This window comes from Herpailurus yagouaroundi, unplaced genomic scaffold (genome assembly GCF_014898765.1).
Source record: "Herpailurus yagouaroundi ecotype Mexico unplaced genomic scaffold, PumYag 140, whole genome shotgun sequence".
NCBI classification, from domain to species: domain Eukaryota; kingdom Metazoa; phylum Chordata; class Mammalia; order Carnivora; family Felidae; genus Herpailurus; species Herpailurus yagouaroundi.
Genome location: NW_024412395.1, coordinates 44,923,584 through 44,938,272, shown reverse-complemented (window position 1 = coordinate 44,938,272; position 14,689 = coordinate 44,923,584).

The following is a 14,689-nucleotide window of genomic DNA, read 5'->3' as shown; positions in this document are numbered from 1 at the left end:
TGGACACTCCCACCATCCTTCTTCTCCACTTGTCCTCATATCGCCCCCACACCAACCTCATGCATCTTGTCTGGGAGGGGAGTTGTCTAGCCAAAGTCAGACCTTATGGAAAGCCATAATTCTGAACTCCAGAGCATGTCAGCTTCATTTTATTTCGCTTTTTCCCCCTTTTTCCTCTGTGCTTTTCTGCTTCAGTTGCCCTTTTATTTCCTTATTTATAATCCCTTCTTCTACTCACCTCTGCCATTAATTATACCACTTCTCTGTGGCATTGGACAAGTCACTTAACCTCAGTGAATCTGGTTTTGTTATCTGGATAAATAGAAATAACTTTACTGATAGAGCTATGGAGATGATTAAATAATGCATTTAAGAGCATTGAACTAAATCCTTTTTACATAGTCATTGTGATTGGTGAGAGACTTATGAACATTTGTCTTCTGTGGATTTGTGGATAAAACCCGTAGACAAAATTTAAACCAGTATCTGAGGTTATTATAACACAATCAAGAGTTCAGTGTATGTAGATAATTTCTCTATTCTATTACATTATTATTTATGTAATAGAATATCTTCTGGGATATCCCTATGAATATTTGCTATTATTATTGTTGTTTTTGTGATTTCTAATTGGCCATTTCCCTTACATCTTAACAACACTCAGTAACCAAGTAAAAAGTTGTATTTTTTCCCTGTAAACTAAATCTCTAAATTAAGGGGGCTAAGCCTCAGTACTCTCTATTTATTAGTCACTGGTTTGGAGATCTTACCCTTTGCTCTAAATTCCTTTTATATGCTGATCATTACAAAATTTGTATCCCTGGTTTGATGTATTCCTGAAACTCCACACTCATATATCCACTTGCCTTTGTGATATCTTTACTTCTCTACTTGCGTGTCTAATGAGCATTCCGAACCTGTCTGTATAAATCTGAATTATTGATACTTCCCAGAAATCTTCTCCAAGGTTTGTTTTGTTTTGTTTTGTTTTGTTGGGCCTAGTTATGCAAACATGTTGGACCAATTCTTAGACTTTTTTCTCATACCCCAATCTAATCTACACGTAAATGCTGTCAGACTCAGTCTTCAACTATGTCCCAAACCAAACCCTCCAATGCTACAAGCCTGGTCCCATCCACCAAGTGGAGGCCTGACCTCCACCCCTACAATACTCCCACCTGGTATCCTTTTGCCCCAGTGCAGTCTGTTTTTCATCTAGCAGCCTGAGAGATATACTTAAATTGTAAATTAAATCATGCCCCTCCCCTACATAAAACTTTTTCAAAAGATTCCTCTTACATTTAAAATAAAATCCAAAGATTTTATGATGGCTTAAAAGGATCTGTCTACTGAGCAGATATTCTAAATTCATGAGAAAAACTCCTGGCTGCCTCTTCTAACTTATTTCTTACTGCTTTTTCCACTTTTTCCCACTGATTTCCTTACAGTTCTTCAAAAACATTCCAACTAGGTCCATTGTTCTTATTATTCCCTCTGCCTAAAATGCATTTCACCTGGATGTTTACATGGCACCTTTGCTTCATTACAGCTTCTGCTCGAATATCACTAGCTTAAAGAAATATTCTTTGACTGCCCTGACAGTCAAAGTCCTGACATATATCTTATTTACAAAGATAGTCACCTTTTTTGTCTTTCTTGCTTCAATCTTGATATTTAAGTTTTCCCTCTTTTTATCTCCTTTCCACTTGAAGAACTTTCCTTAGCATTTCTCTTAAGGAAGGTCTTTGGTGACAAATTCTCTTAGTTTTCCTTCATCTGAAAATGCTTTTATTTTGTTTTCATTTCTGAAGGATATTTTTAAAGGGTATAGAATTCTGGGTTGACAGATTTATGACTCTCACTACTTTCTCAATGTGCCATGGCCTGATGGCTTCCATGCTTTCTGATGAGAAACCCACCATTATTTAAATCATCATTCCCTTCTTTGTGTTCTGCTCAGGCTGCTTTTAAGGTCGTTGTTTTGCTTTGCTTTGTTTTGTTTTGTTTTGTTTTGGTTTGGTTTAAGTTTATCTTGTTTGGAGTTTAGGGTTTACCGAGCTTTTGGATCTGCGATTGGATGCTTTCACCAAATTTGGAAAATTCTCAGCCATTATTCTCTCAAACACATTTTTATTCCAATCTATTTCTCCTTTCCTCTCCCTCTGGGACTCTTATGACATAGTTATGTCATAAGACATAAACCTTTTGCTATTGTCTCACAGGTCCCCAAGACTCTGCTCACTTTTTTTTTAATTCTTTTTTCTCTATACATTTCAATATTTGATAATTTTTATTATTCTATCTTCAGATGTAGTAATTCTGGTATTGAGCTCCTCAATGAATTTTTAATTTTCATTATTGCATTTTTCAGTTATAAAATTTGCATTTGGTTCTTTGTATGGTTTCTGTTTCTTTGCTAAGAACATTTTTACCCATTTGTTTCAAGAGTACTTCTTCTTACCTCTTAAATCATTGTTATAAAGGCTGCTTTACAGTCTATATCTGATGATTCCAATGTATAAGTCATCCTCTGTTTGGCATTGGTTGATTGCCTTTTCCTTGGGAGTTAGTTAGGTTTTCTCAGTTCTTTGCATATTGAGTAATTTTGGATTGTATCATGAAATTTAGATATTTCTTTTTTTTTTTTAAGTTTATTTATTTATTTTGACAGAGAGAGCGCGCACGAGAGAAAGCGTGCAAGCAGGACAGGGGTAGAGAGAGAGGGAGAAAGAGAATCCCAAGCAAGCTCTGTACTGTCAATGCAGAGCCTGATGTGGGGTTCAAAGTCATAAACCACAAGATCATGACCTGAGCAGAAGTTGGCTGCTTAACAGACTGAGCCATCCAGGCACCCCACAAGTTTGGATATTTCAAGTAGTGATTTCTATTATGTTATGAGATTCTAGATTCTGTTAAAATCTGGATAAGACTGATCACTATTTTTTTTTTAAGAAGTCTATCTTGTTAGATACAAACCGCAATTCCTGACCTTTCCTCTGTGGGCCATGGTCTCCATGTCAGCTCAGTTTTCAAAACCTTTGTAGTGCTGTTCTGGTCTTCCCCAATTACACGTCAACCAGGACCAGTCTGGAGCCTGTGCCGTGATTTACCCTGTGGTTTGGTTTTTAAGTCTTTGCTGTATTGATTCTAATTGGTTTCATTCAAGTACAGCTTATCTTGGGAGTCACCTGAGAACTTAATGAACAGATTCAAAAGGTCCCTTTCTCTAGCTCCCTCCTCTTAGTGATCCCACCCTTACACTGTTGCCTGGAGTTTCCCCTTCCTGGTGTCCTGATTAGAAAGTTGGGTGGTAGGGTCCCCGTGCTATTGTGCGTGACCCGCCAGTCGGCCTGCTTTGTGGCAAAACGGCAGGACAGAAGAGTCTGAGGGTCTTCAGTGTTGCCCCTGCTGCTCCTGTTGCTACTACAGGAGTTCACTTGTGTTCTTGGCTTTTACCTGGAGGTGGACAGAGAGACTCAAAAGAACTTTACCCTTCAGGTGATGCTGCCACAGGTGGGAGTTGGGGACATCACCTCTTTGTGGTTGGCATTTACCTAGAGTAAGACACACTCCAGAGTGCTATTCTGCTGCCCTGGTGGGAGGATGGAGGGTGCTGCTTTGTCGTTAGTTCTCACCAAGTGCAGGGCGGGGGGAGGCGGTCGAAAGGGGTTGCCATTGCTGCGACCACAGCCACGTGCCAGTGAGAATGTGGAGGGGTGCATGACTGTCCTTGTCCTACCTAAACCCTCTCTGTAGTTGTCCTCTATCTGCTTATTCTCTGCTTCACAGTGTTTATTACTACCAGGTGTGTGTGTGTGTGTGTGTGTGTGTGTGTGTTTTTGTAGAAGCAACTAGATACTAAACAATAAAGGTACACAAGGCCTACCAAACAAACAACAAAAAAAACCTGCAGGCAGTGCAATGGCTGGCTGTAGCTCATGTCACTGCCATGTGAGGAGAGGGAATAAAGAATACATAAATAAAAGAGAAGACAAAGTCTGCCTGAGTGTCCTGACAGGAAGGTTGGGAGACTCTGCTCTCTCATTTTTTGCCTGTGTATTTGGGAATCTAGTAGGGAGGCACCCCCTGTTTCCTTTGGGAATTCTGAACAACTGTTTTCCTCTCCACTGAGAATTCAGGACACTAGTAAGTGGGGATTATGGATTTGGAGTCCAACAAGAGAATTAAAACATAAGGTCTGGCTGTACTGGTAGATCCAAATGGTCTGTTTGGAAGGCAATTAAAAAGAATGGATTTTCTTTCTTTTTTCATTTCTTTAATTTAAAAAAAAAGTGTTTATTAATTTTGAGAAGGTGCATGCACAAGCAGGGGAGAAGCAGAAGGAGAGAGAAAGAATCCCAAACAAGCTCCATGCCCAGTACGGAAACCCCGCGCGTGGGGGCTCGATCCCACCACCTTAAGATCGTGACACCTCAGCCAAAATCAAGAGTTGGGTGCTTAACTGACTGACCCACCCAAGCCCCCCAAAAGGTGGATTTTCTACACAACAAGAGTGCTCAGGTTAGTGAATGGAGGCATTAAGCAGGATAACGTTGCTGAGGAGAGGTGTGCGCGACCGTAAGCACCACAATACACGTGTAAAGCACAAAGGGCCACCATGGTCCATATGTGGGCACCCAGACTGAGACTTTTCCACAAGTCTTTCTCTTTTCTGTGAAAATGGAAACTTATAAAGTTAAATAAGCATTTTCCCCTATAGGAGGATGTTGAGGTGGTCCCCATATCATAAGAGCATGCATATCTAGTTTTTAGCATGTAAATGATGGCAAAAATGCATTTTTAAACATGCACGTGGGGGATCGGTTGCCCTTTTGTTTTCTTCCACTCTTGCTGTCCATTTCTGAAGCTGTGCTGGTTTCCTAGGAGACTATTAAGGAATGAAACTCGATTGGCTATATTGGCAGAAAGATTGTTGGTGGACATTTGGAGAAACATTTACATATCAGCTACGCACACAAAAAAGAAATGCTTGACACGTGGAAGATTTTTCTTTTAATTGCACTATGAAAAACCTCCTTGATAAACTAAAATTAGAGATGGGAACAGTAAGCTAGCGGGTCATCTTGTCAATCGCCCCTCCAATTATTCCTTTAAATATTCTCCTCCTTGTCCCGCACAGTTACAGTAAGGTCTTTATTCTTTTAGCATAATTTCTCCACTAGACCATTCCTTTTACCAGTTTGCTGCATATTCTGTATCTTTCCTTTTTCAACCAGTTCCTTGCAAGACTATCCAAGGGTGAAGAAGATGTACAAAGAGTGTCTCCATCAGGATCTCTCTGAGCAAGAAGGATACACAAAACAGAGTAAAAGCAAACAAATAACACACACAACTCTACTATTCATGTCATACCACGTTCTGCAAGACTAGAGGCACTAGTCTTGCAATTTATTTATAGGAAAGTTGAGTGAAGCAAAGGAGAGCATCAAGAGATTACCAAGCAGGAACCACCTTTATTTAAAGCTCACAGATAGGACTGAGGATGCAGTTCTAGCTGGCCCTTAATTTGAAAATATATATAAATAAGTGGGCTTTGTTTCTGCAACTTTATTCCAAGATTTTGGTACAATATTTTTTGTACTGCTATCTGTATCTATCCACTTCATTCCAAAACACATTTTCAGTTAACAAGAAAAGATCAGCACGTTTTTCTTGAGTAAAGAACTGTGCCATGTGTTGGTAGGTATAGTTTTTTTCAAGGGGAAAAATGCAAAACAAAAAACCTAGTGAAGGAAAAATTTCCCTATGGCTTGATCTTGAAATTGGATTCTGTAAAAGATTTGAGGAATGTTTTCTGCTGTGTACATTTTCCCCGCTTCAATCAGGTTTTAAATTTAGTTCAGCAATTATCCGAGAGAAGTTGATGTTTCTTGCCGTGATCTAAGTGCAAAGAAAGAAAAAGGCGAGGGGGACGGTGGTTGGTGATGTTCTAAGAGAGCATCTGAACCAAAGGAGATTGTTACCTTGTTGGTAAATAAAAAAGACAGGGACAGATAGAAAGCAGCAAATGATTACTAGAAAAAACAACCTGGCTGTATGAGAATATCATTGTAGCCAAACTGCAGTACAGTTACAAGTCACATTATGTAGTGGCACCTGGGTGGCTCTGACGGTTGAATGTCAGACTTTGGCTCAGGTCGTGATCTCACGGTTCGTAGGTTCGAGCCCCGTGTCACGCTCTGTGCTGTCAGTCTAGAGCCTGTTGCAGACTCTGTGTCTCCCTCTTTCTCTGCCACTCCTCTCTCTCTCTCTCTCTCTCTCTCTCTCTCTCAAAAATACATAAACATTAAAAAAAAGTCACATTATGTAATATTAAAAAAAAAACTAGCAAAAATAGACAAATTTCTGACTGCAAAAACTACCCCAAAGGACTTTTTTTGAACAAAATTTACTTTGGTATCTATACAGGGGTAATGATTTTTGTATATTTTGGTGGCTTTGTTTTTATCAGCAAGTTATATTATAAATTCTGTCTGAGAAAATATTCTGTTTCTTGGATGTTACTCTTAATGTGGAAATATGAGTTAGAGGAAGACTGTTCTAGAGTTGATGGTGAGTTGTAAGACATAAAAGTTTATGTTGCAGTCTTGGAGCTGTTCATAAAATAGAATGGGCATGAGCTAGTGAATTCTTCATCACTGCAGGTATGGAGGCAGGGAACGAAAGACCACTTGTTGAGAATGTTGTAAAGGTATTTCATGCCTTTGATAATGGTTGGAATGGATGATCCCTGATGTCCTTTCGAAATTTATGACCTTATGAATCTATGATAGTCTATGACATCTCATATATATATATATATATATGTATATATGTATATACACATACATATATATACATATATGGCATTTAAATAGGGATTTTTTTACTGTGGACTGAAATAGTCTAGGAAATCTTAGGCAAATATAAAACATAGGCTAGGTTTTGAATCATGGGTAGGATTTAGGTAAGGCAAAGAGAAGAGTAATCTCATTACAGTGAGAAAGAAAGAAAGGAAAAGAAGACAGAGAGAGAGAGGCATAAGTGAGCTTGGTATCTTTGGGAAAAATGAAACAAAAGTGGCTTGACTAGAATATAGGATTGCACAGATAACAAAGGTATAGAGCAGGTCTAATTGCAAAGGGCTTTCAAGTACTAATCATATCGAATTAATAGCTCCACAGCAACATTTAGACATTTGGCCAAACAAACTTGGCACCATAGTTAACATATAAAATTAACTATCACAGCACACAACATTATACGTAAGAAGTGAATTGCTACTTTGGCATTGATGGACAACAATATTTGTACAGATCTACACACATACAAACAAAGAGTGCTTACTGAAAAGAGCTGTAGAGAAGACATATGACTGATGGGACAGTCTGATTTCTTTAACCTTCCACCATTCTAGTTCACTAGATGTAACTTCTGATAACTAGGTTAGTCGTTAGCAGTATCACCTGAAGCCCAAAATAACCACTCATTCTTGCATTTTACAGAATGTGCAATAACAGGAACTTAATACACACCTCACAAGAAAGGAAACAGCTACATTCTCCCTTCTGATAGCTTTCTCTAGACCCTGTATCTTGGAGAGGGGGAAGGGCAAAGAAGATAGCATTGGTCTCTCCAGTGACCTACAAGCCATGTTAATAGTGCTTTTTTTCCATTGTGTCTGATTATTTCTCCTTTCTTTATTGAATTCCATCTCTATTGCATACCCTCAAAAACCCTCTCTTATATAGAGATGAAAGCGAAGGAAATAATTTTTTTTTCCCCAGAAGACCCTTTTATTAAAACTGGGTGACATGGATAAGGGGACAGTACAAAAAAAACTTTTTGGTCCATGAAAAAAACCGTAATAATTCAGTTAACAAAAGCAGTTATCTTCAACAGGGGCTATGGAAGAGCCCTGAGCTTCCTTCTCATGTTTCCAGCCCCAAGAACAGAGGTGGTCCAGTGTCTCTTTTAAGGGAGGGGTGGGATAAGGCCAGAGGAAGGGGACGATGGGGAGAAAATTCTGCTGTCCCCATTGTGGAACAGGTAGGGATATGTGGCTGGAGGATGTGCTCATAGGAGCCTGAGGAGGAGGTGGGGAAGCAGGGGTGTTGTGAGTTCTGTGCATTCAGAGCCCAGGCTGAATGGAATCTCCGCTCTGTGCCCGGCTTTCTCTGACCCTGCTATGTTGAGTCTGGGAACCTGGAATGTCCTAACTTGGGGTGATACATCTTGAAAGAAGAATCTGAGGCTCCTGGAAAGAACTTTTTTTTTTTTTTTTTTTAGTTCTCTTCAAGTTTCTTTACCTTTACAATTATATGATTGAGTGCAATTAACAATGTATTGATAGCGAAAGCTTTGGAATGGCTTGCGCTGATTATTCAAAAAAGGGGGAAAAAACAAAAGAAAGTCTTATTTGGCTAAAAGTTAAATTCATTTGTAATTCTTCTCCAGGGACCGCTTTAGAGAAGAAATTGAGAAGAAAAATAGAGAATGAGTTTGACATATGAAGGAGTAATCAGAGTATTTCAGCTGGAAAAAAAATCAAATTGGCATGCTAGTGGACTAGCGGGTTATGCTCTAAAGGCACATCTTAGGCAAATGGTTTGGGGCAGATGATTTCTCCTTAAATGTAACCTGAATGAGTTTTCACAAGAAAAAAAAAAGGAGATAGGGAACAGAAGTGGCAGTATTAAATTTCGTGACCTCTGAGCAGAGACAATAATTTAATTTTAAAGTAAAATTAGCCGATATGGAATAAAATTTGATATTACCTAATAAGATACACAGCCTTGAAGGAAGCATTCAATTTGTAATAATACTAACAGAAAGCGTTCAGCGGGGAAGAATGTCCAAGGAGAAAATTTTGGCAATGGGGTGACCCAGAAAGAAGCCCAATAAACAAGTTATGAAAGAAATATTGCTGACAGAGTAAGAAGGGAAGCAAGATATAGTCTGCTAAAAAACCAACAAACAGCTAAAAACAAAAAACGTCGATCAATTTCACTTTCTCAGAAATTCATTCACTGAGTAGTAAAACGGTCTTGGTAAGGACTGAAGAACCAAAAATTGCTCGTCTCCTCACCCCCAAACACAACAAGAATGCCAAGTCATTTTACAATGATGTTTTAAAAAATCAGCAAAACAAAGTTAATCAGATTATTTATCCCACAGAGAGGATGTAAGGATTAAAGAGTTAATTATTGTGAATATTAAAACACTTAGGGATATCTGAGTGAAAAGTGGAAATAGTTTTTTATGGCTTTGCAAGAATGTCTCCATAATCATAATTACTTTTTAGAATGGAATCCTTCCTTTGTAGTTACCTTTTATTTTCCAGTAAAAATTAAACTTGTGGCATACTTCGGCCCCAGAACAAATATTTGGTAGAACAAAACTACTCAGGTAAATAATGCTACAAACAATATGCCATTGAGTCTCTCCTGATAAATGATCATTTTCTACTATTAACCTAATAATTTTCTTGTCTAGGATTGCATTTAGATGATTAGACAGGGAATACATAGACTGGTACGTGCTTCTTGAAGTGGGATACATTTGTGGGCGTTTGGCTAGTTCATCCTTCAGGCATGCTCCAAAACACTTGGAGACAATTTGACGAAAAAAAAAAATAATTGAACGAAAATGAGTAACAATTACTAAACTTAACAAAAATGCAGTATGCTTGGTATTTGTTGAGTTGAATGCAATAGGAAAAGACAAGTTAAGCCTTGACAGATAAAAGGAGAAACAGAAGAGTGCACAGCCATAAAATTTGAGGGTTGGAAAAGACGTGGAGAGGTCAGGCAGGTTACCACCTTTCTGGCAGGACCACACTAAAAACTACGAAGCCCGTGAGAATTCGGCTGAATGTTGCAAACAAAACAAAACAAAGTTAAAAACTAAAGTCCTCTAGCTTAAGAGATAGATCGGGCTCTCTTGAATTCACTTACTTTTTTCCTGGAAATTTTTAAAGATTCTACTCTTGATTTTAACAGGACTTCTTAGGACGTACTGACCACTTTCTCGCAAATATACCAATTATATCCTGTTGTAGCATTCATTGCACTGATGAAATAAAATAAAAGCTTTGGGTATTGAAGAACAGCCTTCGTGTCTCTCTAGTTCACATTGGTTCTTTGATACTAAACTCTGGCAGGTTCTAATATATTAAAAAAATCATTTGATAATATTTTCTAAATAGGGGAGGGGTAGGCATAAGGAGCTTATTAGAAATGCAAAGTCTGGGGCCCTACCCCAGGGCTTCAAAAGCAGAATCTACCTTGTAACAAGATCCACAAATGATTCACATTAGCATGTTGCAGTTTATGAGGTGCTGGTCTAGAGTACCTCGATATGCAAGAGATACGGCAAACCTCACACTCTCCTCCTTAGGTAGGACTGTCTTTTCTCTGCATTCACCGCTCAAGTGAGGAAACCATATACTTATGAGAGAACTCAAGTCAGAAACCCAGGGAATCTATCTTGGTCGCTTTCTCTTTTCATCACCCATACACAATATGTCCCCAATCTTACCCTTTCTATTTTCTAAATATCTCTTCAATATATCTTCAGTATACCCCCTACCAACTGTTACTTCCATCGGCCCCATATTTCTCACATGGATTTGAGCATCATCTTTTAACTAGTCTTATTGCTTCTAACTTCACCTTTCTCCAGTCCCATCTCATTGATCATTCAAGGTCTAACTCTCTCTTTTCTTTGTATATATATATATATATATATATATATATATGTATATATATAGTGTATATATATGTATAGTGTATATGTATGTATGTATGTATGTGTATATGTATGTATATACACCTATATACACATATATACATATGTGTATATATGTATATGTATATATATAGGGAGGGAGGAAGAGAGAGAGAGAGAGAGAATGAGTGGGGGAGCGGGGCAGAGGCGGGGAGAGAGAGAGAGAATCTTAATCAGGCTCCTTGCTCAGTTCAGTGCCTGAAAGGGTGCTCCACCCCACAAATGTGGGATCATGACTGGAGCTAAAATCAAGAGTCTGACATTCAACAGAAAACTCTGGTTCATGTAGAACCTTTTAATCAATTTCATCTTCCACAATAGCCAACTTACTCCTTTTGCTGTAAGGAGTCATACCAAAGACTTGCAGTTTCCTAAATATTTCATAATATTTGGTGCCTCTACACTTTGACATATATATATATATATATATGGTTATTTTGAGAGAGCAAGTGGGTTTGGGGCGGAGAGAGAGAAAGAGAGAGAGAGGGAGAGAGAAAGAGAATCTCAAACAGGTTTCGTACACTGTCAGCTCAGAGCCCAAAGTGGGGCTCGATGTCACAAACCGTGAGATCGTGAACTGAGCCGAAATCAAGAGTTGGCTGCTGCACAATATACTTTTTCCTGGGACTGAAATGCTAACTTCTCAACCAGATGCATTGCCATGCTGTATCTCAAGATCAGTAGTGCATTCCCTGGTCACCCCTCCAGGCATTGCTAATTTCTCCCTTCAGAACCTCCAGCCTTATTCTACCTCACTGCAGTGCTTTGTTTCCATCTCTACTCTGATATGGACTAAGTAGCTAAAAGATATCATGTATTAGACTGTTCTTTGGTATCTTTGGTATTGCACTTAGTAGATGCTTAATCAACATTGTTGAATGGATATCAAATATAGTCATTATTTTTGAAATAAATGCCGTTTGATCAAAATTATTCTCCATGTGACCATAAATCACACATTACTCAAACCAAATCTTTTATGAAATATATTTTGACCTCACTGAATTTCATATGACAACTGTTTTTCCCCCTTGGGAGGATTCAGATGATTGATAAAAATGATGAAAAAGCCATATAAGAACTGGGTGAGATTGTTTTTGGACTTAGGTTCTAGGGGTGGGAGGGGGGAACACATTAAATCTATTCTAATTTCTGATTTTCCTCAAGACCAGAAAAATACAAATACAATAAATCTTTTATGAAAATATGCATACAAGTTTTGTGTAAGCATATGGTTTCATCACTCTCACAGAAATGCTTAAGTGTGCAAAAGGAAAAATTGATAAATTGGATCTCATCTCAATGAAAAACTTTTGCTTTGCAAAATCCCATGTGAAGAAGATGAAATGACAAGCTACAGAGTAGGAGAAAAATATTTGCAACCACATACCGGATAAAAGACTTGTGTGCAAAATACAAGAGGAGCTCTCAAAACTGAACATTAAAAATCAAACAATCCAATTAGAATATGGGCAAAAGACATGAATAGACATTTCACCTAAAAGAATATACAGATGATGCAAATAAGCACATGAAACGATGTTTAACATCATTAACCATTAGGGAAATGCCAATTAAAACCTTAAAGAGAGATGACTATACACCTGTCAGAATGGCTGAAAGAAAGAAAGAAAGAAAGAAAGAAAGAAAGAAAGAAAGAAAAAATAGTAACAACATCAAAAGCTGGTGAGGATGAGGGGAAGTTGCATCACTCATACATCGTTCGTGGGAGTGTAAAATCATGCAGCCATTCTGGAAAAGAGTTTGGCGGTTTCTTATAAAGCTATCTGTATTAGTTTTTAGAAATTGACTGCAATCATCATCACGAGAACACTCTTGTCAAAAATGCTGTAGCTAAAAATAATCTAACTTAATGGATTGACATTGAATATCTGTGCACTGTAGATGATAAACCACGTTCAGTAAAATAAATCTGATGCACTGGTATTGGAAATATATTTCAGTTAGCAGAGAAACCCCATAACTGAGCAATACGATGACTGATGGAAATATGGGCACCAGTAATGTAAGTGATTGTGTTATGCAATCTGCAAAGTGCTAGAAATATGCTGGATATCACTACAATAATTTATCTCACGGAATCAATTGTGAGAATCAATTAGGTAATATACGTAAAGTCACTTTGAAAACTGGGGAAGTATTGTAAACATAGTAAATATTAAGAATTATTTTGACACCACTAAGTTAAATATCAGTGCATAGACGTACATTTAAACATCTTAATTTTCCTTAGTATACTCATTAATCTTTCGATATTTTGTAAACTGATCATTTTAATTAATTTCTTTTACCTTGATTGGATAAATATATTAGTATCTATTTTAAAAATATGATCGGGGCACCTGGGTGACTCAGTCAGTCAGTAAGCGTCTGGCTTCGGCTCAGGTCATGATCTCGCGGTTTGTGAGTTCAAGCCCAGCGTTGGGCTCTGTGCTGACAGCTCAGAGCCTGGAGCTGTTTGGCATCCTGTGTCTCCCTTTCTCTCTGTGCCCCTCCCCCGCTCATGCTCTGTCTCTCAAAAATGAATAAATGTTAATTTTTTTAATACGATCAAGTTTCTGGTTATAGTAAATTAGATTTATCATGAAGATTTGAGATTTTGGAGAATATTAAATTTTTCCAACATCACTAAAGCCAAGCAATTTTTATTCAAATAAGCTCCTTTTTTTTTTGAATGCCTTAGCTCCTGCCCTTGTCCTGACCATCATCCTATCAGAATAACATTTTAGCTACTCACTTTCCTTCTAGCCTCTTTTTCTCAAGTCCATCCTTCCCCAAACTGCGGAAAAACTCACTGTCCTAATGGCTTCACACAATTTTAAAAGAATCACTATAACAGCAACTATGATAACACATGAAAAATACATAAGTGGTTAAAAAATCTTTATCATTTGTGGATTAAAGAATTTATACCAAGAAAACCTAAAATAAATAACTATAAATAACTAAAAGGAAAAAAAAAGAAAGAAAAATCTCCAATTCACTTCTTTTCTATAGGACATATAGTATTTAAAAAAAGAAAGAAAGGAAAGAAAAAGAGAGATGCCATGTAAAATGGCCTATCACCACCAAGGTGCTGGAGCAGAGGAGGAAAGACTAAACACTTCTTTCCTTAATTCTGTGCTTCACTTCAGAGGCTGTACTTTGAAGAAGTTCTACTTCTGTCTAAAGTCTCACAAAATCTCTTATGATGACAGATCCATCAACTTCTGGCCCTCACCCTTTTTAAATCCTGTTCAATAATGTCATGACATCTCCTCAACACTTTCGTGCCTCCTAGATAAGACATATTTCCTCTAAAGTTCCTTTGGTCTCAAATAGACAATATTTATATTCTCATACCTGAAGGAGTTCTTGTTTCCATGTCAGCAGATGGTGTTTGATTTTTGTTTGTATCTCTAAAAGAACCATTTGGGTGGATTTCTCAGAATGAATCTGCCCTGGAACCTTTATCTCTTGTCAGATAAGAACTCTTTGAAGTTTTAAAGTGAATTTTAAAAACTTTTTTTGGTTTATACCTACCAAATTTCCAAAAATTATATAGACTCCCGGCTTCAACTAGGGTATCCCAGATGTTTCTGTGGGACCCAGTGTAATTTACAAATTGAATACATTGCTTGCTTTCATGACAGAAACTAGAGTGCAGGATTCGTGTGTGAACTTCTCCTCATCAGCATGCCTATAAAACTGATACTAGGGGCGCCTGGGTGGCGCAGTCGGTTAAGCGTCCGACTTCAGCCAGGTCACGATCTTGTGGTCCGTGAGTTCGAGCCCTGCGTCAGGCTCTGGGCTGATGGCTCAGAGCCTGGAGCCTGTTTCCGATTCTGTGTCTCCCTCTCTCTCTGCCCCTCCCCTGTTCATGCTCTGTCTCTCTCTGTCC